The 22277-nt window shown below is 43.7% G+C and overlaps 1 long non-coding RNA gene across 4 annotated transcripts in view; it reads left to right on the top strand.

Moving 5' to 3' along the window:
• The window catches only part of LOC308584234, a 47615-nt gene that overhangs the window by 20063 nt on the left and 5275 nt on the right, over nucleotides 1-22277 (top strand). For 2 of the 4 annotated variants that reach the window (XR_014006680.1, XR_014006683.1), the window contains exons 3-5: nucleotides 14229-14377; nucleotides 14937-15042; nucleotides 15966-16045. The exons of 1 other annotated variant lie outside the window; for it this stretch is intronic. This is a non-coding gene — a long non-coding RNA (uncharacterized lncRNA). The remainder of the gene's footprint in view (nucleotides 1-14228; nucleotides 14378-14936; nucleotides 15043-15965; nucleotides 16046-22277) is intronic. One more of the 4 variants, XR_014006681.1, reaches the window with a different exon arrangement.

Genomic DNA, 22277 nt, shown 5'->3' on the forward strand with positions numbered 1-22277 from the left:
AGTAAACGACTAAACAGCAACAACAACACACATACATACACAATTTTATTTGCATGCTGCCCTTCCACAGTTCAAACCATGTTCAAGGCAGCTTACAACATGTAAAAAACACATAACATAACAAAAGTAGTCATAAACAAGAAACAAAACATTAAAAAATACAAAACCAAACCAAACAATTTCTACATTAATTGCAACAAAATCTAAAATAAAGATGCAAAAAACCAACACACACAAAAAATCCCAAACAACATTCTAGTCCAAAAGTCTGCTCAGCATCCTCAGCTTTTGTAGCTGGAGTCAGTCAGTGCTCCATCCTCCTACCCAAGTGGAAAGATGCCTGCAAGGCAGGGAGCAGGTCTTTCAGGATTCATGGCCAAGGTGGTAATCAGACTACCTAACACTGAGCCCAGATCATTGGTCCATCTAGCTCAGTGTTGTTTAGATTTGGATTGGATTTTGGATTTGATATCCCGCTTTATCACTACCCTAAGGAGTCTCAAAGCGGCTCACAATCTCCTTTCCCTCCCCACCCCCCCACCACAAACACTCTGTGAGGTGAGTGAGGCTTAGAGACTTCAGAGAAGTGTGACTAGCCCAAGGTCACCCAGCAGCTGCATGTGGAGGAGTGGGGAATCGAACCCCGTTCACCAGATTACAAGTCCACCGCTCTTAACCACTACACCACTGACTAGCAGCCACTCTCCACAGTCTGAAGCAGGTGCTTTTCCCATCCTGACCTAGAGATTACATGATTTGAATATGGGACCTTCTGCATGCAAATAAGCCCAAAGTTGATAATAAGCCAGATCATGGCTCTGGTGGGATTAGAACCATAGCCTTTCCCATTCATAGCCACTGCATTATCTGGCTGCATGAAAGTAACTCTCCTATTTGCTCCACACCAAGGCCTGCCCAATCAGAGAACTCTCCTATTGCTTCTGAAATGTGCTCCAGCTAGGGATCTGGTGATCTTCCAGGGGAAGTGAGGTTTCACAGAATGGAAGCTGCTACAAAGACCATTTCTGTCAAGAGCAGCTGTTAGCTTCTGCTGCTAATCCTAGCGCCTCCTGTTCTTCCAGCGGCTACCAATCAACCTGCTGCATACCACAGACTGAGATTTTTGCCTTGTTATTTATTTTGCTTCTTGTTGGGAATAAGGTAGCCCTTTCCAATGAAAATATCCTGTTCCGAAAGGTCTCTTCCAACCCACAGAGAGAAAGAGAGAGAGGAGATACAGAGGAAGGAAGAGGTAGGAAATGTCACTGAATCATAGAATTGTAGAGTTGGAAGGAACCCCAAAGGTAATCTAATCCAACCCCCAGCAAGGTCTGTTCATTCACAAAAGGGAAATTAGGATCCAAACCTTTGTCTTCTTTCTTCCTTTAACTTGTTCTGTTTGCTAGTCTTATGACACACATGCTGATGGCCATTTATTTCCCAGCAACTTGTCTTCTGGAGTGGCAAGAGAGGAAACCCATTGCTATGCACTTCCCATCTTCAGCTGGGCATTCCAATAGGAAGGGAGGTCAGTTGTTAATTCAGATTGCTGCTCTTCCTTTGAGCAACTAATTGAAATAATTGAAATAATTCTAGTTACAGGTAGGTAGCTGTGTTGGTCTGCCAACTGAAACAGAAGTCACCAGACCCTTATATATAGTGAGAGGGTAAAGCTATTTTTAGCCATCTCACCCCTTGTTTTTTCCTGTAAGACCACTTGCAGTCGTTAACAGTCGTCAACAGGTTTACCACACCTATCAGCCAATCACCCATTCCCACCACCCTTCTGCCCCTCCCCACCCTGTCACTATATATGTGAGAGAGTGGGGACTTTCATTTTCAGTGTATCTGAAGATGTCTGCATGCACACGAAAGCTCATACCAATAACAAACTTAGTTGGTCTCTAAGGTTCCTCTACTGGAAGGAATTTTTATTTTTTTTAATTGAAATAAGTTCTACCAAGCAGCTACTCAGGCATATCTACCCAGTCATACCCATTGCAGAAGAAGAAGAAGAAGCCATCGTGGCTATCAGTGAGATGCTGTAATTGAGAATCACTGGCTTTGCAAGATGCCTTCAGGCTCCTATTTTGGGGTGGAAATGGGGAAGATGGGGTCTTAATATGCTAATTAAGAAAGGGAACAGTGTGGGAGGGCAAGCCGCACATGTTAAAACCTGCACCTGAAATAATTGGAAATTGGCTTAAAGTGGAGGCGTGTAACCTGATTGATTTGCCAGCTCCAGGGCACGTTGCTTCATCTTTGGAGTCAGGGTCATCATGCAATCCCTAATGTAACAGATGTAGTTTGAGAGGGAGCCGTCACTGGCGGGATGGAGCTGACAGCTCAAGCGTTTGCAGAGATGACTGCAACACGGCCAAGGGAATAATTATTTGGGAATGCCTTCGGGTTTGTGATTTTTACACAAGGCAGAAAACATTCTGCGCCCTACCCCAAGATGCCTGGAGTGTGTTAGAAGGATGCTTGTTTTTTAATCACCTGAAAGCTATTGTTTTGGATGTTTCAAGATGGAAGATGGGTCAAAAACAGAGGGAGGTCTTGTTTCAAGGCTAAAATAAGCTAGGAATATGCCAGCCTTCCACTCATAATGCCAACAACCTCTTGTGTCACAAATTCCATGGAGGCAGTTAGTTGTTTTTGTTATTTCTACCCATGGTGTTTTAAGTTGCAAATGAAGGGGCTAATAATTTTAAAAATAAATGTATCTGGTTGTTGTTTTAAATCAGGGGTGTGGAAGCTGTGGATCCCCAGATGTGGCTGGGCTCAAACTCCCATCATCCAGCATGGTCCATAGCCAAGCATGATGGGATTTGTAGCCTAACATCTGAGGAGTCAGCTGCTTCCCATTCCTGTTTTTCAAAAGCACAACATTTGTCCCTTCATCCTGTTAACTCTAGTCTTTCACCCATACTTTTTTCTAACAGTGGTTTGAAACCACAATAGTTTCCCTAACAATATTCTAAAGCACCCCAGAAAGATGGGCGCCTAATCTTTTTCTGAAAAGCTGCAAGGCTGGCTTCCTGAGGAACCTTGTCTGTGGGAAGGGGAAAGTGATGGAATTGGAATGAAAATCTAAACAACAGAAGAGGATGGCTAGGTTGCCTGTTGGTGGTGGGACGAAGCAGAGATAAATAATGTAATTTATTTTTAAGCACTGGTTGTATCTGGACAGAGGTCCCTGGACCGCAAAGGGGATTGAAACCATCTTGTCTACTCGCCATGGTAAAGATGTGTATTCGTGAAGGCCATTCTAATTATCTGTTTGGTAAATTTATAGGCTCCCACTGTTCAGTATAAAGACATACCCTCCAACATTTCTCCACTGAAAATATGGACACCTTATTCAACTACAACAACAATTTTATTATTTATACCCCACCCATCTGACTGGTTGCTCCAGCCACTCTAGGTGGCTTCCAACATATATAAAAGCATAATAAAACATTTTTTTAGAAAACCTCCTCTATACAGGGCTGCCTTCTGTTGTCTTCTAAAGGTTGTATAGTTACTTTTTTTCCTTGGCTGGGGGAATCGGATAACTCCATGCTCTCCAACATTTCTCCAATGAAAATAGGAAAAGTGGGACATTCTGGAATCAAATCAGAAACCAGGATGGCTTCTGTAAATCTGGGACTGTCCTTGGAAAATAGGGACACTTGGAGGGTCTGAGAAGATGGCAAGAATAAGGGTAAAAAGAGATACCATCAAATTCATCCTTAAAATAATGAAGGGCAGCTGCTCATAAGAAGCCATAAAACAGTGAACTCAGATCTCTATCCTCATTCCAGGCAAGCAAGAGGCATAGGAGCTGACTCTTAGGGGTTGAGGGTTCTTCAGCTCCCCCAATAAAATATTTGAGGGCCCCAGCCCCCCCCCAAAGTTCATGGGCATTGCCATTCATGTATGCCACATCATGTGATTGATTATGTGTGACGGGGCTTACCTGCCCCCCTATTTTATTCAAGTTTTATATATGCTGGGAGCTGCCCAGAGTGGCTGGAGAAACCCACCCAGATGGGTGGGGTGTAACTAATAAAATTATTATTATTATTATTATTAGGCACCCCGGCAACTCTTGGTAAGAGGCCTTATCAAAGTTCAAGGACACACCCCAGCCAAGCAAAAATACAGAGGATGTGAAGCAGGGCCAATTGAAGGCGTGACTGGGGAGGGGGTGTGGCTTGTGGAGAGTTAGGAGAGTCGATTGAGACACACTTGGAGTATCCTGGCCCAAAGGTTCCTCACTATTTGTGCAGGCTATTTTGGGAAGGCATCAGAAGCACCATAAGTGAGATCAAGAGGCACAAACTGCAAATGAATCCAATCGTGATGCCGTTAGGCCACATTAGCCAGTAGATAAATTATAAAGAAAGAGCAAAGGGCTTTGGTATCACATGTGTTGATAACAGCTCTGATAATGGTAGCAAAAAGCTGGAGAAGCAGTAATCTTCCAAAAATCGATCAGGAAGGTGAGGAAACTGTGGGATGGGATGGCAATCACTACTTAGAAATTGCTTTGAGAGGGAAGAATGCAAACACTCCAGATTTTTCAACAAAACTGGTGGTCTTTTATTCTGTACCAAAAAAGAGAGAAGAAATTATAACTATGGGTGTTCTTATAATATGATATAGTGTGACAATACGTGATGCATTTGATCTAAGATTTAAGTAATATCTCGTAATTATGTAGTTAGGAAACTCATGTAAATATATCCGCATGCCATAAGATCCTGCAAGATGGCCTTGTTCCCTGCCAGCAGTGGTTTTTAAAATACTTGTGGTTGCAAGTATAACAGAACAGGGGGTGGGGGGAGAGAGAGAAGGAAACAATGTCAGCTCACATTAACAATATGAATAATCCATCAGTCCTAATTTAAACATTAATATAAGCAGTCCATGTGTCCTAACAGATAGGCAGGTGAGCTATATATTCAAATACAGAAAGGGGCAGTGAGATCTTCAGACCAGGTGGTTGTTCATCCTTGCAACCTTGGAAGTACAAGTCTCTGCAACCATTCTGGCTTGCAGGATCCACTTTTGCTGTCCACCCGTTAGTCCCCACACCCAAGGTATATAATTTCAAAGTGCGCAAACATCTGCACGCTTTCTCCCTGTGCTACGGTATCGGTCAACCTCCTTCCTCCAAGCTGCTGTGTCCCCTGAGAAGTAAACTGCCATTGGCATCAGGGAAAGAACGATATCTCTGTGCTAGTGCACATACTATGTGTGCAAAAAAAGCTGCCAGGTTCAATTCCATATAGGGCAGGAGAAGACTCCTTTCTGAAAACCTGGAGAGCTGCTACAAGTCAGCGAAGGTCTGGCCAGTGGTTGAGTCAGCTCCACATATTCCTAGCTTCTCTTCTGGGGAGAAAGGCTGGGAAATTGGTGTGTGGTGGCTATTCATCATGCTGGAAGGACAAGGTTAACTTTCCGTTCATTCACTCACCATGGTTCTTCTCCTGATAAACTCTATAACTGTTTTGGTGGGTTTTTTTAAAGTAGAAAATAGACACATTAAATGCATAGGCACATTTAACCATCTATTTTGATGGGAGGCAGTTGAGCTTCTTCCATCCCAAGGCAGTGTTGCTCCAAAGGGGCTCTTATGTTCTTAAGACAGGAGAGCCCTGTTGGATAAAACCAAATGCTCATCTAGCCCAGGGTCCTGTTTCCCACAGTGGCCAATCAGATGTCTCTGGGGAGAACTAAAGACTGAAAAGAAATGAGAAACCAACAGATTCACTCATTCCTTAGAGCTAGCTGATATACCAGTTTGCTGCTATGCTACAACTCTTGTGTGTCTTAAGTTCACAGTGCCGTTCTCATGCTTCCCCTTCTCCCTTTATTATTTCATCTGTATGCAACCTCTGGTGATAACCCCCTATTTCCCCAAACCCCTGGTTTTCCAAATTTTCTCAGTTCATATTATCCTCACAAAGTTCATCTCTTCGTAATCACAGGGACTAGCTCCAAGAGACCACCTGCATTGTTTGGGATTCTACGTGTTGAAGTGCCCCATGTCAATATTTCCATCGAATGCCTGCTGAACGCTGAAACATACATGTTACGGACTCTCGGAAAGGGGCAACCGGGGGCCTCCCAAAAGCCAGCAAGCTCCATAGAATGTCAACCCTGTCCAAGGATTCAACATGAGATGAAACGTTGCATTGTGACCAACAGAGAACGATATTCAGTGTATTGCTAAGGTTACATCAGCACAAGAATTCTCTATGTGCAACTGGACACTCTCCTCTCCCAGCACAATGACCACAACTGTTCTAGGTTTTCCTCCAACCTTCTGGAGCAGGTTTGGAGACCACGCGGGGTGCACGGGGGCGGGGACAAGAGGGGCGAATGCCCCATTGTGGTAGTGACAATCCTTGCACTTGCACAATTATTTAGTTGAATGCTGTCCTGAGTCATAATCAGAGCAGAGCCACTGGCATCAATGGACTTGAATTAGTTGTGTGACTCATTGTATTTTTAATTACAGACTCACTCTCTTGTCTGATTTCAGTTTTGTGCCCTCTTTGCAGCTTTTGCTTTAAGTGGGAAACAGATCAATAGAATCTCCAATATTGTGGCTGATTCACATTACTAAAAATGTAGAGATATTGTAAGCAGGGTGTTACGGGAGGCCATGTAAATCTGTCACTGTACAATAAGATGTGCACCAGGTGTACATAATACCTCCATCTTTTGAGTTGGAAGAATCATGGGAATAGATTACAGATGTCCGTGATGCATATGTTATGCCACTGATGTGATGTGATGCATATAAATTTCGACATTATTAGCAGGGAAAGCAGAGTTTCAGACAAAGATTTCCCTTGTTCTTGCTAAGTTCTCCCTCTTCTTGACTAACCCAATACGCCTTCCTGTCTTCCACAAAGAGCCCCTTCTGTCTCTAAGCCTTCTTTAAGGTTTTCATATACCAATTGTCCTTTTATTTCCCCTGCAGAATTTGTTTGTCGGTGTGCTTTCTCTGTCACCTTTCGTTAACACTTCCACGAAAATCCCATGCCATTACAATGCATTGGCTTACGACTTGTGGGAGATGTGGCTCATAGGTGGCAACATGTGGCAGGCAAGTACCGTAACAACCAGTTTATTGCTGTTGCAGTTATAACTATGCATCTTGCCTCATAAATCAAACTGCATGCCTTTCTGAGCTCCTCTGGCTTTTCTCTAAGAACGCTAGAATATGGGACCGGTGTCACCATGACAGTAAATAGAAACTGGATCAGGTCTTTAAGAGCGGAGAGAGTGCAGCTATTAGCATCGGAGACAGAATTACTGTTATCATTCTGCATTAATCTGACTCTTTCCTATGCACTGCCCTCTCATTGTCTTCAGCCGTTTGGAAAGCGTTCCCTTAGCAAACAATCAAACCCACCAAGTCCCCTGTCAATAAATTTTATTTGAGAAATATAGCGGTTGCAATATTGATGGATCTCGCTTTCTCCTCCTTGCTTGTCCTGGCTTTCCTCCGCCCAAGAGCTGCATTTAGGCAAGAGCAGGTGCCCGTTCTCCTCCGGCAAAGGAAACACAGGCGAACGTTGAAGAGCACCCATATTTAAATACTGTATAGCGTGTCTATTTGCATATCTTAGCACATTTTCTCTGCATGGAGTACATTTCAAAATAACCAGGGTTGCGGGCTGTTTGGGTCGGTGGCTACTGGATCTGTTGATAACTTGAAATATGTAAATACATCTCCTCTCCCCTCTCCTTCCCTCTCCCCCCCCCGCCCCCCGCCTTGCTTTCTTCTTTTCTACAACCAGTGCTTTAGATTGCATTAGCTGTAAACAAAGATGTATTTGCAGGGGCAGTCGGTTTGAGTTTATTGTTTATGTAAATCTCTCTGAATGTGACATAGCCAGATAGCTTCCTATGTTGTGCTGATCCACGTTTTAGGCCTGCAGCCAAAAGTATTTTATCTTTTTACTTCATTATAGTGATCTTCCAATTAGCTGTGGTCTGTAATACCCTGATTTTGGTGGCAGTGGTTTGGGGAGGATTGTTTGATAGTTCTGCTCGAGAGGCAAAATGAGTCGCCTTATTATAGAAAGTGCAGAGGTTGTGCAGTAGCCGAGTTCTGTTGCAAAGTTTGCCGATAAGGGGAAAACTGGCCCTTGAGCATCTATTCTCTTCTGTATATTAACACTTCTAATCTGCGCTGCTGATAAAACTGGAAGCCATTTGCCTTTGCAGGAATTAGTTCTGCCTCACTTGTGTAACCAGGCGATGGTGATTAACCTTTAAACTGTCCAATATTCTCAGCAGACTCCTGCTCCAGATTAGAAACTATTTAGTTACGACCAACTAAATTAACAACATTCCCGCCTCTGAAGAATAAGGTTTGGAAGGTATGCATTTTAAGGTGGAATTGTATTTGAAAACAGGGGAGAGATGTGCTTGTTTGCTTCTCACGAGATGCACACATTTGGCGGCGATGGGGCTGCCTAAGAAAATAGGTTCTGCATTTCGGAGAAAAGAAGCAAGAGGCCTAAACAGAAGAAGCCTGTGTCCTGTAGATGCAATTAGTTAGTAGCCATTGATGAACATGTAGATTTGATCCAAACCTACCTATTGATGTTTGATTATAGGTAGGTGATACATTTTGGAGAATGTGTATATTTGGTTATGTGCAGATGGGTGATTTAAACACACAAACACACACACACACACACACACACACACACACAGAGAGAGAGAGAGAGAGAGAGAGAGAGAGAGAGAGAGCGTGCAATTATTAAGGGATATTTCACTCCCAGCCATACTAGTCACATAAAAGGAAGTTCCATCAATTTGAATTAAATTTACTTCTGTGCGAATCTGCTTAAAATCAATGCAGAAGTTTACAATGGACACCACCAACTCTAATCAACTGGTGAATTAATCAGCCTTTTTTTTTAAGGCTGTAATCCTGCATCCACTTACTGGATGCATCTGAAGAAGTGTGCATGCACACGAAAGCCTATACCAAGAACTAACTTAGTTGGTCTTTAAGGTGCTACAGGAAGGATTTTTTTTATTTTGACTATGGCAGACCACCACGGCTACCTATCTGTAACTGGAACCACTTACTTAAGTAAGTGGAACATACTTTTGAGCAGGCATGTATAGGGTTGAGCTGTTCCATGACGAATCCAATGGGGATTTTTAAAATCTTGAGGTCCAAGGCTGAAGGCTCAGGAACTATATATTTTTTTAAAAAATAATAATAATGACTTTGGTGTATTATAGGAACAAGGAGGAAATTTTAAATATGACCTTATCTTTATACAATAAATGTCGCTTTTGTTTATTAAATGTTAGGTGATTTCTTGGGTTAATTTATTTAAGCCTAATCAATTGATCAATTAAATGCTTTAAAAACTGGGCAATTAATAATTTTCTGATTTTGGGCTGGCAGATAGCACGCAGGCACATGCACATAGGCTGTGATCTGAAACACAATGGTTTGGAACCAAACTCAGTAGAGATCAATGAGACTTAATTTCAAGTAAAAGTATATTGAGGATAGAATGCCAGCTGTCTCAGATTTGAGATGGCTTGGAAGATCTCTGCCACATAATATGACAAAGAATGTGTGATAAGGAGAAGGTGAGCAATATCGGAAAGGAGGGGAAGATAATTTTCTTTTAGGCAAAAAGGGCTCTCCCTATTTTCTCTCTCTCGGGGTTAAGCTGAACAGTGGAATAGATGTTATAAATATCCACAGCAGCCCCTCATGCCCAATAGGCTTCAGCTGCTGGGGTAACTTTGCACTGAGCTATTGCATCTAGAATTTTTTTTTAATATAATGTAAAACTTATCAGTTGAAATGTAACCTGCAACTCACATGGCATAAAGACAAAAACGAGGGCATTTATGTAATAAACGGTGTAGTGCTTGTCCGACATGCATGAAATGACCGTATTGTTCTCCCTTGCTGGAGAACAAAATCAAAATCCCCGTTAGCAATGTTTTTCTGTTTTACCAGTTTTTACATTGGCTGCCTCCTTAAAAATTGCTAATCTAGATACTACATTAGTAGGGTGTCAGTCAAACTGCAATCCACAGTGAAGCCTTCTTCACATACCAATTTAAATCATTCATGGTCCTTTCTTTGGCATTATTCAAAAGATCATAATAATTTTCTTGTGCCCACAGCACAAAAAAAATCAATTATTTCCCCACAAAGACTTGAAAGTACTTAGCGAGTGCTGCAAGAAAAGCTGAGGGTTATATCAAATTGAAATTGCACTCATTACACACAACACAATTAGTTGCCACTAGTCTGGCCGGTCCTTTAATTCTGAATGGCATATCTTTATTATTACAGAAACAAGCATGCAAATGGCATTGTTCAGGATTTGCCGAAATCAATAGGATATAGTGCTGTGTGTTTGGTGGCCACTGTCACTCAATCGGCTGTGGATTTGAGATAATGTGTGTATTTGAATTAATGAAGGGAATGTGAGACATCATAAGTGACACCCAAATAAAAGAAATGGGTACATGATATTTGTAATTATTCTACTTGTGTTTTTGTTGTAAATACTTGTGCTTTTTGTTTTTTAATCAAAGGATTAATTGCATTTTAATAAGGCATTATGATTTTCAGAGCTTTAGTTAATTAAAACTTGTAGTATATAATTATGAAGTGATGCTGAGATTTTTCTAAAGATCACCCATATGTTTTGAATGTGTACATTTTCCCTCTTCTTGTTATGCAGTTGCTACATGATTCCCTCCCCTCCCTTTCTCTTTTTAATGAATTATATTTAAACGTTTGAGAGATGACGGGTTCGAATTTCGGACAGATTTTTTAATATATTTTTTTGTAAGTGGCAGCTACAGTACAAAATGTTCATGATCTTAGGGTTGAGTCATAGACTATGTTTCCTTTGGGCTTTTTGAGGATGCAGGACTCATTCCCTGCATTTGCATTGCACAATTAAGGAAAAAATAAATATTGTGATGTGGGAGACACAATGCTAATTGCTGACCTATGAAATGACCAGACCCGGAAGCCATTTGGGAAATGTTTTACCTGCATAGCACTGAAATAATGGGAGAAAGCAAAAAAAAAAAAAAAAAAGGGGGGGGGGGACTCGCCGCCCCCCACCGGAGTTGAACATGCAGCTATTGCCCTGATCCAGTTTGCTGAAATTGTAGCACTCCCTTGGGCATATGTTGCTTCCTTACTCACAAAGAATGCTCATTTGGGACTCACAGCTGTCCATGGAGGTGCAGGTCAATTCTGTCTCCAGGGCAGCTGTCTACCAGCTCCACCTGGTACGCAGGCTGAGACCCTACCTGCCCATGGACTGCCTCGCCAGAGGTGGTTCCTTCGCTGTGAGAAGTGAGGTTACAGGGAACCAGACAGGGGGCCTTCTCGATAGTGGCCCCCGCCCTGTGGAACACCCTCCCATCAGATGTCAAAGAGATCTACCTGACAATTAGAAGACATCTGAAGGCAGCCCTGCTCAGGAAAGATTTTAATGTGTGACATATTAATGTATTTTTAATCTTTGTTGGAAGCCGCCCAGAGTGGCTGGGTAACCCAGCCAGATGGGCGGGGTACAAATAATAAATAATAAATTGTTGTTGTTGTTGTTGTTGTTGTTATCATTATCATTATCATACCTTTGTATGATGGTAAGCCGCAATTGTGACCCAGCATGACCATGGTCCGTGTGCTGCTCTAGTTTGCCAGAAGTGGCTTAGTCATGCTGGCCACATGACCTGGAAGCTATACGCCGGCTCCCTCGGTCAATAAAGCGAGATGAGCGCCACAACCCCAGAGTCAGTCACAACTGGACCTAATGGTCAGGGGTCCCTTTATGACCATGGTGTTAGCCTGGGACAAACTTTTGGCCCTGCAGGACCATTGGGAGCCAACACTCCATCCTCCTCTGGTTATGTAGGTTGCTGGGAGGCTTGTATTCAAGGGGACCTATCACAGGCAAGCTGTGTTTGAACAGACCTATCAGAAGCAAGCAGGGGGTGGGCCTGGCTTTGTGGAGAACCTCAGCTCCTGGTCTTCACTCAGGTCCTCTCACTGGGCATATAAAGACTCGTTAGCTCAGACAAAGCTGGATTCCCCATCCTCCCGCCCTGTGTAGTGGTGGGGAGCAGGCAGGTTCTGAATATGCCCTTGCTATGGAAATATTTGGTTGCCGTATTTGGGGCCAGGGAGGAATTTGCCTGCAGATGAATTGGGCCTGTATGGGGAGTATTGCCAACCTCATAGCAATTGTTACAACTTGTTGGCGGATAAGGCATTGGATTGGATCTTTAGTCTAGGTGACAGAGGGGTTTGGGAAGCCACCTACCCTCGCCTCGGGGAATCAGGGGTGCCATGTTACAGAGGTCCAGGGGGAGGTGCTTCTATCCGGATGCCCATTTGGGAGCTGATGGCCATAGGTAAAGGTAAAGGGATCCCTGACCATTAGGTCCAGTTGTGACCGACTCTGGGGTTGCGGTGCTAATCTCACTTTATTGGCCGAGGGAGCTGGCGTACAGCTTCTGGGTCATGTGGCCAGCATGACTAAGCCGCTTCTGGCAAACCAGAGCAGCGCACGGAAATGCCATTTACCTTCCCGCCGGAGCGGTACCTATTTATCTACTTGCACTTTGACGTGCTTTCGAACTGCTAGGTTGGCAGGAGCAGGGACCGAGCAATGGGAGCTCACCCTGTTGCGGGTATTCGAACCGCCGACCTTCTGATCAGCAAGTCAGTGGTTTAACCCACAGTGCCACCCGCGTCCCTGCTGATGGCCATAACACTCCCCAAAAAAGTGGCAGCCCTGAATGGATCACCCCTATTTGATGTACTTCACAGGGAATTCCTTAACCCAGGATTGATCCTGCAAAATAGTCTGCCAGCCAGCAGTCAAGTTGGTTGATTCAGGATACATACCTATGCCAAAATCTACTTGCATCTGTAATCAGTAAAGTTGTGGCCTGTTCGAACCTAGGATGTTTACGATCCCCATTTATGCAGAGTTCTTTCCCTCGCAAGATTTAATGTTTTGCTGTCTGCAGTTTTGCAAGGTACATTCTCAAAAATCCCATATTCTGAAAGGGACTGCCTCTTGTGGCACAAAACAGGTCGAATCCATCACACACGTTTTATTTCATTGCCCGCTTTATGCAAAAATGTATAAGTATTTGACTCCCTTATTGAAGGAGGGGATCTATCGCACTGACTCTTCCAGTGTGCCCTATCTGCTGAATAATTGTAAGAAGGACATTGTGGAGAATGTGGCAAGATTTTTGAGTGATGCCATGAAATTACGTTGCTATAAGTCCTAAGAGCCACTTTTGTACCTCACAATGTCTGTACAGTTTTATCCTAAAGTACCTCCTACTATGTTTTGTTACCCATGTTGTGTTCTGATCCATGTATATGATGTACTCTTACTATGCCAATAAAGGAAATTGATTGATTGATGGTTGTCCTGTGTATTTATAGTATCTTACCACGATATGGCGGGGACGCAGGTGGCGCTGTGGGTAAATCCTCAGCGCCTAGGGCTTGCCGATTGCATGGTTGGCGGTTCGAATCCCCGCGGCAGGGTGAGCTCCCGTCTGCGGTCCCAGCTCCTGCCCACCTAGCAGTTTGAAAGCACCCCTAAGTGCAAGTAGATAAATAGGTACCGCTTTATAGCTGGAAGGTAAACGGCGTTTCCGTGTGCTGCGCTGGTGCCGGCTCGCCAGAGCAGCTTTGTCACGCTGGCCACGTGACCTGGAAGTGTCTCCGGACAGCGCTGGCCCCCGGCCTCTTAAGTGAGATGGGCGCACAACCCTAGAGTTGGACACGACTGGCCTTCGGGCAGGGGTACCTTTACCACGATATGGGCCCAGCCACTTGCAGATTCCGTGCAGGGAGAACACACATCTATGCATACATTTCTTCGCACTTTTACGGTTGTTTTACTGTCTGGGCAGCTTCCAACAAATTATGAAACCACATGCAGAAGTTCCCCAGGTGGGGCAGAAAAAAATTATCTGGAGACGTGCTGCCAGTCAGCGTAGGCAATACTGGATTAGATGGACCAATGGCCTTACTCAATATAAGGCATCTTGCCATGTTTATGGTCAAAGTAGCAATCCACCCTGTTCTTCTTAAATGTATTTATAACATTCATACCATCCTTTTCCATTATTCGGTGTCCAAGATGGCTTATGTAAGGCTCCCGGCCTGATTCCAGGGCTCTTCTACAAGATCAGAACTTGAAATGGCGAGATCATTCAATATTTTCTACAACTCAGCAAGTTGTAGAAGGAGCAAGAAACCTGTTCTTCTTCTATTTGAAAGAACATCCCTTAGTTCATGAAGCCTTCAGTAACATATATCAAGGTGAGTTGTATCCAGACTTCACTTTCTGTGTATAGAAGGACTCCTTCCATTGAAGGCTTTATACCCAGCAGAAACTTCCTGTTGTGGAGGGAGGCAACTTTGCTGATTGCCTCTGCCCATTGCAGCTTCCTCCACTGGTATTTTGGTAGATCCCGCAACACCTACCGTATTTTTCGCTCCATAAGACACACTTTTTTCCTCCTAAAAAGTAAGTGGAGATGTCTGTGCGTCTTATGGAGCGAATGTGTGGTTGATCGCTGGCTCCCTTTCCGCCCCCTTGCCCAGGCCTCCATTGCTGAATGTTCTTTCTGTGTGTAGTGGTTAAGAGCGGTAGACTCGTAATCTGGGGAACCGGGTTCGCGTCTCCGCTCCTCCACACGCAGCTGCTGGGTGACCTTGGGCCAGTCACACTTCTTTGAAGTCTCTCAGCCCCACTCACCTTACAGAGTGTTTGTTGTGGGGGAGGAAGGGAAAGGAGAATGTTAGCTGCTTTGAGACTCCTGAAGGGGAGTGAAAGGCGGGATATCAAATCCAAACTCTTCTTCTTCTTCTTCTGCAGACAGAGGCTGTTTGTTTCCCCAGCGACATGTGACTGGCTTATTAGATTATCTGTCTGGAAACTGTAGAAACGGCTCTCTTTCCTTTCCTAAAGAAGCTGCAGAACTGTGAGTTGAACCCCATAAAAACAGGATTTTTTTTCCATTTGCAAAGTAAGCTCAACAACTTTGAGCTGATCCTCAAAAAAGGGGCTTTTCCCTTTTGCAAAAGAAGCTGCGAGCTGATCCCCCAAAAACGGGGCTTTCCTCCTCTAAAAACTAGGTGCATCTTATGGAGCAAAAAATACAGTACTATAGTGTTCTGGTGGGTCCCTCAACACTATGGAGGAGTGTGGAAGAGGTAGCAGGATCACTAACTGAAGGAGAGATTGAAGAGTGGAGTTGTAGGGGTAAGAACTAGAGCTGCACCAAGTATGCGCTCCAAACACTTTTTGAGGGGGTAAGGTTTGCTCTTGTGGGTGTTGAAAACCCTCCTAGCCTTTTAACGTTTCCCCAAGCTTGTCCCCAGTGTGTTGTGTTGCTCCTTCAGTGATATTTCCTCCCCTATTATTAGGCCAACTTTCTCAACCACTGCATGATCCCAGCCAGTCAGGGTTCACTGTGGTGATGTCAGAGCGGCAGGGTGCCAATCAGATTTCCAGCTTTGCCTTGTGACAGTTCCATTGCCTGTTTTCACACGGCAGTGCAACACAAAGGATAATTTATTGATGTGGGGAATAAATTTCCCATTTTTCTGCACTGTGGTGTGAGGGTAAGCAATGAAAAAGCATGGCAAGAATGGGAGTGTTGACCTAGTTCTTCCAACGGCATGTTGCAGGGCAATATTCTTTGTTTTGCTCTGCCGTGACAGTTTCATTGCCCACCTCAGTTCAATGTGACACAAGACTGGGATTATCCGCAATGGTAATGTGTCTGCTGTGAAGATTCATGTTCTTTTGAACCTCCCCCCCCAAAAAAAAACACACACCAAAAAGGACCTCCAATTTTCCAAGTCAACAGAAATTTTCCTTAAAATGTGTCCTCTCTTTCAGTTCTCTTGAAGCAGAAACACACTTGCCATCTATCTGTTGCTGTTTTAATAAGCAAACTTGGTATACTGGTAGTGTTGCAGGTGGGTAATTTTAAACTCTGGTCTTACAGGGATCATCTCTGAAGTAATCTGTATTAACTTCCAAATGTGGTTGGCCAGCCCTGCTGTAGTTGTGGCCCATCTTCATATTCCACTGGCCCTGAAGTCACTGGTGGAGGAACATTCAAGGTTTCCTTCTATATTCTTCCCTCTGCTCTGGCTAATTATCAATCGAATCCACATTACAGGTGCCTTTGCCAGTGGCTGGCTATCAAGTTCAGGGTCTTCTTAGTAGTGGCACATTGTCTGCAGAAGATTTTTTGAAGGGAGCATCATCTGGTTATCTTTCTTCAGCTTTTTTGGAAAAGGACAAAGAGATCCCTCTCTAGAGACCAACACTACTGTGCTGGGGCCCAATGATAAAACTGAAGTGGAGCTGTTCCAGCTGTGTCTTTTTAATCAATTGTGTTTCTTGTCTTGGGCTGCATTCAGACAGCACTTAATTCCATTTTCCTAACATTTCCTTACCTGATAACTTTCTTTTTTTTTAATGTGATCTTTCATATGATGTAAAAGCTACTTCTGGAAATCTAGTGGAATCTAGTGGAAGTCTGACGCCCATTCCCATGTTAATTGCATCTAGAAAAAACACACACATATAAGATGGAAAACTGCAGGATGAAATTTGGGGTGATCTTCTGGCATGCACTTTGTTCTCACCATGGGGGAACAGACGCAGCACCCATGTTCATAATGAGTGATGACATGTCCAATGGCATCTGCTATTGCGCCACACCACGTCCATGGGACTGAATTAAATGTAGCACAACATATTTCAATTTTTTAATACCCACAGCTCCATTATGCAACAGGTTAAAAGGAACAGTATGAAAGAAATGTTAGAAACCTTGGGATAGAAATACAGGCATTCTAACCAGGAAAACTAATGAAATAATCCCCAAGTCTGAATGCACCCTTGCACATGATAATATCTTGGGTTTTAGGTAAACAATAGATTGAAGATCTATTGAAGAATTGATGCTTTTGAATTATGGTGCTGGAGGAGACTCTTGAGAGTCCCATGGACTGCAAGAAGATCAAACCTATCCATTCTGAAGGAAATCAGCCCTCAGTGCTCACTGGAAGGACAGATCCTGAAGCTGAGGCTCCAATACTTTGGCCACCTCATGAGAAGAGAAGACTCCCTGGAAAAGACCCTGATGTTGGGAAAGATGGAGGGCACAAGGAGAAGGGGACGACAAAGGATGAGATGGTTGGATAGTGTTCTTGAAGCTACCAGCCTGAGTTTGACCAAACTGCAGGAGGCAGTGGAAGACAGGAGTGCCTGGTGTGCTCTGGTCCATGGGGTCACAAAGAGTCGGACACGACTAAACGACTAAACAGCAACAACAACAGATTGAAGATGCTGTGAAATGCTTTGAGAGGGCATCAAACTGTTGCTTAGGTGTCAGGTGAACTTGGCAGAAAGTCTCCCCCCCTTTTTTTGCACACGTCTTCTGAGATTAAAATCTGCTCCTGCAGCCATTCCCCTTTCCCCTGATGCTCTTAGGTATACTTTAAACGTGCAGCTGCACAAACACAGCATTTGCCATATTTGTACCACCTGCGGTTCAGCATCTCCCAGATTTGGTTTATTTGCAGTTTTCCCCCTGCTGTCTTTTGATACAGCTCTTCCCGGACGCTTTGAGGCAAGGCGGGTTGAAGCTAGGAAAGAAACCCAAGGCAGATAGATTCTCCCCCCTACCCACCCACTCCAAAAAAAACCCCACTGCCAGAGTTCAGCACTTATTTAGGTGTATCTAAAAATGTACTTTAAGTAGGATTTGCTCATGTTTTCCCTCCCTTCTGCAAGCTGATTTAAAATCTAATATTATTAAGTTGGCCGCAGCCTTCATATTTTAACTGTCAAGCCCAGAGCCTGAGAGGTGATGCATTCAAAGCTTGCTAAAATATTTGCTCAGCAGCACAATTGTGTGTGATGGAAAATAAACTCCTCCAGAGCATCTCCTCCTATCAGGCATGGCCTGCAGCCAGCGAAGAATGAGGGAAGGTCAGTCAATTATGTGTGGTAATCACCGTAAGCATATTATCTGAGACACAGATGTCTTCCCTGACCCCACACGACATAGCTATTAACCCCACAGCAATATAAAAATGGGGCTGGGGGGGGGGGAGGTGCTGGTCCCTTAGGTAAACTAGACCTTTTCAGTTTGGACATGTCCAGTAGATCAGGGGAGGGAAAAGTTGCAAGACAAGGGAGATGGTTTTTTCAGGGACCTGTCCAACAACCTGACCTTTTTGTCGCTGCCGTCGGTGAAGTGGCGTGCCTCCTCTTTAGGGACCTCGCTATAGGCCTAGTCATGTGAGATAAATAGCTGCATCATCTGAAAATGAGACGAACAAATTGACTTGTAAGATATCGCAGCCGCATCGTAGCTCCGGAATGCCACTTCCCGATTTCCTGGGTGGCGGGGGAGGGGGAGAGACCAAACAGCCATTTGTGTGCTCCACTCCTGCGTACGTTTTTAAAATATGGCCCCTCTCCTAATATCGACAAAGTGTAATGGCAATATCACACAACTCGCCTAACGCCGTAATGCAGGAAATGGGAATTTCTCATTACGTGGCGTGTTTGCAGCAATTGCCTTCCTGCACAGTTGCTTTCAGGTTGGGATTTGTTTGCAGAAATACAAACTTGTTAGCTAGGGTAGAAAGAATACAGGTTGTTGTTGTTTCTAAATAACCCTCATATAGCTGCAAATTATAATATATACGTACAGTATATGAATGCGTATATAACAGAAATCTAGCTTGAGTTTATATGTAGGAAGCTGGTCTGCACTGTTATATGAGTTATACATAAAGGTAAAGGGACCCCTGACCATTAAGTCCAGTCATAACCGACTCTAGGGTTGCGGCGCTCATCTCGCTTTAATGGCCGAGGGAGCCAGCCTACAGCTTCTGGGTCATGTGGCCAGCATGATTAAGCCGCTTCTGGCAAACCAGAGCAGAGCACGGAAACGCCGTTTACCTTCCCGCCGGAACGGTACCTATTTATCTACTTGCACTTTGACATGCTTTCGAACTGCTAGGTTGGCATGGGTAGCTCACAGGAGAACGTATCTAGGAATACAGAAAGACCAAGGGAGGAATTCAGTGTCACACCAAGGCGATCATTCCATCTGGACATGCATTTTGGCTTACCAGACAGAACAATCTCCCCTCTCTTCTCCCCCATATGCTGTTCTGGGGGTTCTCCTAACCCCACCTTCTAGAGCCAACTTCAGGGGCACATGAGGTGATCAGTCACTATCTTTTACCATATTCCCTAATGAGCATATCCTAAAAGAAAATAATAATAATAATAATAATAATAATAATAATAATAATAATAATAATAAAGATCGTGGAAAGGTGCCTCATACCATGGGAGCCCATTGGTCCATTCATCTTTGTGTTGTCTACACTGACTGCTTTTAATGTGTTTTAAATGTATGATGTGGAATGTGACCAGAATTAGGCTGCCTAATGTCACCCATGGAACATCATGCTATGTACAGGAATTTTAATCCTGCTCTCCATTCTCAAAGTCCAACACTCTGCCAATACTCCAACCACTTGGCTACACTCTAACTCCCTCTTTCTTTCTATTCACCCATCCACCATGTTTTTAAGTTTCTCTCTCTCTCATTGGCCACTGTAAGAACAGAATGCTGGACTAGATTAGCTTTTCCTCTGATCCACCAGGACTGATCCTGATATCCCCTCATTTCCAGCAACAAAATACATTCAGGGTAGCCCCTTGTCTAGAAGACCAGAAACCCTCACAGAGATACACAATTGTCTGTTGCAGAGTCCTCCTGGTATTCTCGCCCCTCTGGGCAAACATCATGAAAAAGAGAGACTACCTTCAGGTGATCAACAGCTATTGGAACAAACCTCAGTGACCATATGGCCCCACTATGTATTCATGTTTGCAACCTTAGGCCCATACTACTGGTGTTTTTGGTTGAACGGTCACAGGGTGCAAAGTTGGAGAGTGGGCACAACTGTGTGCTGCACAATCGGGGCAAGGTTTAGTTAAAGATTTGCACAGTCCAAAACTGCAACCTCTGATTATCCTGATGCTCCCTTGTGATTGAGGGGACCAATGTATTAAAAAAACCCCACCAACCCAATATAAGTGTGGTCTCCATCTGTATTATGTAACTATCTTATATATGTTTTTATTATCTTGTAAATCACTTCAGGGTGCCTAGTGGGAAGCAATTAATAAATGAAATTCTTCTTCATCATCAACATCCCTAAGTTTAGAGATGTTTTCCAAATCACTTCTGCTGATAAAGTGTGTATCTCATGTGATCACTGTAAACTATCATATACAGTGGTATCTAGGGTTACAGATGCTTCAGGTTACAGACACTTTAGGTTACAGGCTCCACTAACCCAGAAATGGTACCTCAGGTTAAGAACTTTGCTTCAGGATGAGAACAGAAATTGTGCTCCAATGGCGCGGCAGCAGCAGGAGGCCCCAATTAGCCAAAGTGTTGCCTCAGGTTAAGAACAATTTCAGGTTAAGAATGGACCTCCAGAACGAATTAAGTTCTTAACCCAAGGTCCCACTGTATTGGCTTGGTTGTGTGAAATGGCTATCAGATATCAGTCACCACAGATTGCAGTAGTGGGATAACTGGCATTGGGGGGCAACATATTAAACGATAAACTCATCACCTGATAATGCCCATGTCTAATAACTATGAATTATCTCTTCATACACATACATTATAATGTCTACTTGGTGCTTCATAACCCCCCCTCCTCTGTCCTTTGGCTCCTCTTTCCAATTCTCCTCTTGTAGAATTTTACATCTAGTTTACCTCCCTTGTTCACTGTATGACATAAATGCAAGATGTAACTCAAGCATTCCTGGCAGGTGACCATCCACCCTCTGCTTAAAACCCTCCAGTGCAGGAGTGCTTTACAACCTGCTCTGCTGTCCACCAGAAGTTTTTGCTAATGCTTTTAGCCAAAATCTGCTTCCTTGCTACTCTTACCCATTATTTCCAGCCCTGGAAGAACACACAAAGTTGTGTGTGCACCATGCATTTAAATCATGTGACTTCCCCCAAAGAATCCTGGGAATTGTGGTTTGTTAAAGGTCCTGGGAATTGTATCTCTGTTGCAGAGTTAACTATAGTTCCCAGGGTTCTTTGGAGAAGTGTGCTTTTAATGTGCTGGTGCGCACACAGTCTATGTTCTATGTGGCAGCCCTTCCGATGTTTGAAGGCTACTGTTGTGTTTCTCCTTAATCTTCTTTTCTCCATCTCTTTCAACCATTCGTAATAGGACTTGCTTTCCAGGCTCACCCTCACCCTCTAGGCAGGTGCTGATTTTCTCCTGCATCCTGAGTGTTTGGTGAGGTGGCTGCAAATCTTCTTCATCTCTCCCCCTCCCCAATTGTTGTGTATTATTCAGGATTATGCATATTACGACAGACTTCCTAAGGACTCTGGGTTGTTGTTTTTTCTCCCCCTAAAACGTCTTCTCATTTGAAGAATGAGTGTGCTACCCTCCTTACCATTTCCTTCCAGAATACATTTAAATGAAAATGGTAAATGAGATATTTGTTTGCAGCTGCAACGACTTCGTGCTGCTTGTTCCATTTCTGAGAGAGTGGTGTTATGAGCATCTAACATGGGAACAAAAGTATGATTTTAATATAACAAAAAGGGGGTGTTTTTGTTTATTCCCTGCTGATCTGTAATCAAGTGCACTAAGTATATGTGTGTGTGCTTGGTCTTAAACCTCCTGTGACGTCTACTGTGGTTTCGATTGTGAATCAAACATAAAGCCGTCAAGTCTCTCTCTCTCTCTCTACTTTCTGCACAAGTATGGTTCTACTTTGAGTATATATAATGCATTTAAAACAAAGTGAGACCCAGTGCATGCTTCACTTTTGAAGAAGAGCAAGTTCATTTTGTTGGTACGATTCATTGGGACTTTATGAAAGAGTGTCAACAGAATAGATTTGCACAATGGCAATATAGATTTCTGAAATGAGCCAGAAAAATAATGGAGTCCATACATTGCCATTGTTGGTTTGTTTTTGCTTTCAGCTGGTAAAAGTTGGCATGAAATAGCTTATCTGAACTGGCCTCTGGTTGCAGACAGGATCCATTCCTGAGCCCCGTTCACAACCTGAAAGGAATGCAACCCACGTCTGCGCACGCGCGGGTTGTGATTCGCCGCTTCT

This window comes from Podarcis bocagei (genome assembly GCF_964188305.1).
Source record: "Podarcis bocagei genome assembly, chromosome: 3".
In the NCBI taxonomy this organism is placed as follows: domain Eukaryota; kingdom Metazoa; phylum Chordata; class Lepidosauria; order Squamata; family Lacertidae; genus Podarcis; species Podarcis bocagei.